The sequence below is a fragment of the Vipera berus genome (assembly GCF_964194415.1).
Source record: "Vipera berus genome assembly, chromosome: 1".
In the NCBI taxonomy this organism is placed as follows: Eukaryota; Metazoa; Chordata; class Lepidosauria; order Squamata; family Viperidae; genus Vipera; species Vipera berus.
This window is the reverse complement of record NC_138202.1, coordinates 114,424,489-114,427,102: the sequence shown is the minus strand read 5'-3', so window position 1 is coordinate 114,427,102 and position 2,614 is coordinate 114,424,489.

Below are 2,614 nucleotides of genomic sequence, written 5' to 3'. Positions count from 1 at the left end.
TCCCGACTGAGCCTTTGGGGAACTTGGCACTGTCCTTTTCAGCACCACCGGGAGGGCGGACTGGGCGAGTCGGAGTGGGGGGAGTTTCCCTCCTTCTCCGTCTCCGATTGGCCGACAGAGTTTCACTGGAGCTGCTGTTGTGGAGAAACACCGAAACAGCAACTCGGCCGGGCCTGGGATATTCGGCTTTTCGAGTACAAAGGAGAAGCAGGCTGCCGGTCGGGGTGAGTGATTGTATTTTGAAAGGTTGCCCTCCCCAGCGGGTAGTGATGAAATTGAAATCAGCTGTGCCAGTATTTGTTTATTTTGGAGAACAGACTGGTGTGGGATTCAGAGTCACTGTTGATTCATCTCTGCCTGCCTTCTCTCCATCCCACAGGCTGAGAATTTCCACTCGCTGCACAGAAAGGAGACTGACACAATCTAAAACAGCTTTCATTCGTTTTTAAGCATTATAGTGGCAAAACACAAATCTTACTGGTAGCTTTGGGGAGGGGGAGGCTGACAGGGACGAATCACTAATAAACTACATCCTTATCTTGCAGTTGCTCAAATACTTAAACACAGATCAAATTTGTTTTATCTTGGGAAATCTTTATTTCAGGGATTATGTATACTCTAGGGCCTTACAGTTCTTCTATCTATTTTGTATTTATTCTGATGGAATGATTGCATGGCAACAGGCTCCAAGAAATTACTTTGGAAGCCTAGAAACAAACTTTTCAGAACAACTGATAGAATGTTGTTGGCCACAGCTGGATCTCAGCTAATGATATTGGAAAGAGATGTTTTTCTAAGCTGTAACAGAAAATACTGAAAGACCCATGAAAATGTACTGTAGTCTAAATGCAACTAAATGGCATGGTGACAGAATTTTACATGTTTAAGAGTTTTTCATCAGGTCAACCTAAAATTGTATAAACAGTTTCAGCAATAAGGTAGAGGGAAAGATAAAACAATGAATGAAGTATCTGTTAAATCAGAAACCAATGGATCATCAAACCAACCAACCCTGAGTTCTCCCTAGAGACACAAATGGTCAGGCTAAAATTATTCTATTTTGGACACATTATAGCTCTCTGGAAAAGGCTGTAGTTCTGGGAAAGTTGGAAGGAAAGAGAAGAAAAGTTGGATGGACTCATTTTCATTGGGAATTAATGCACCACTGGAAGACCTGAAAATCTTTTTGAGGGATCATGGAGAAAATCTATCTATGTGTTTCCTAGAAATCAAAAGCAATTTGATGGCACATAATCGATAATCAATGTTTCTAAATCTTGATGCACAATGAACTTTCCCAAAGCTTCCCTCTCTAAAAAACTTTTTGGCACCAGAAGATGGGTGATTCATAGGCAATAAGCCAACAATTGGTTGTTACTGGTAAAGAGTTGAGAGGGTGCACTGCTCTGGCTTGAGAATGAAACTCTGACATCAGGACTTCCACGGTGCCACTATCCCTGAGAATATTGGTTCTCTGTGCTGTAGGAGACATTAAACATTTGATGTATACTGCATTGGCTTCTGGTTGCCCTCCGGGTGTGATTCAAGGTGCTGGTTATAACCTTTAAAGCCCTACATGGGTTAGGCCCGGGGTACCTCCCTGAATTAGAGACATTTACAGGCAATGGTTACTGAGTATCTTACTCCCATTTTCTTACCTGTCTTCCACTAGAAAGTAATGTGGGATGTTTGTAAAGGAAAAGAGAAAAGAAAAGAGGAAAGTCTGGAGACAAGTGAGGTTTGTCAAGAAAGCTTTTCTAATAGGTTAGAAATCAGCCCTTATAGAAAACCCTTAAGAAAATAACCAAGTTTGTCCCAGACAGCTTATTTAAAAACATCAAAAAATATGAGTTTTCCCACCAGGCTCAAGGTTGACTCAGCCTTCCATCCTTCCGAGGTAGGTAAAATGAGGACCCAGATTGTTGGGGGCAATTAAGCTGACTTTGTAATAATGCCGCTTGGGGGTGTGTGTGTGAAAGCCCTAATAAGCAGGCATATACATAGAATGAAGGCTACTGCTAAGCTTGTAAGCCGCCCTGAGTCTTCAAAGAAGGGCGGGATATAAATGGAATTAAAATAAAAATAAATAAATAAAAAAGTGTACTTTCTAATTATTATTGTTTTATTTCACATAACTACTTATTTCTGCATGGAAGCCATATGGTTTCTCTGGATGTCTCATGTGAACCATATCCCTGCTCAAGTGAGAATATTTCCACTTCTGCTTAGAGGCACCATCATTCTTTCACTCAATCCATTAATGTTTTGGAGCACCAAGTCTTTGAATACTGTCTTTGATTGCCACTAATTTGTCTGGTCACACCTTTGGGAAAGAGCAAAACCTTGATTCTTTGCAAGGATTAACTCATGGTCTTACCAGCTAGAAAAAAAAAGTTCATGGCTGAGGGAGGCTCCTTTTGGGCAATGGCTTATCCAGGAGAGGCTGCAGCCAGAAAGAGCACAGAAGAGATTGCATGGAGAAGATGTTCTCACTGCCACCAATCCCTTTCTCCTTTGTCTTTCTGCAGCAGCCTGGAGGAGTCTGGGCAGCACTGGCAGGGGAGAAGGAAAGGGTGAAAGTTTGGCAAATAAAATCAAGAGAATAACTAGGGGC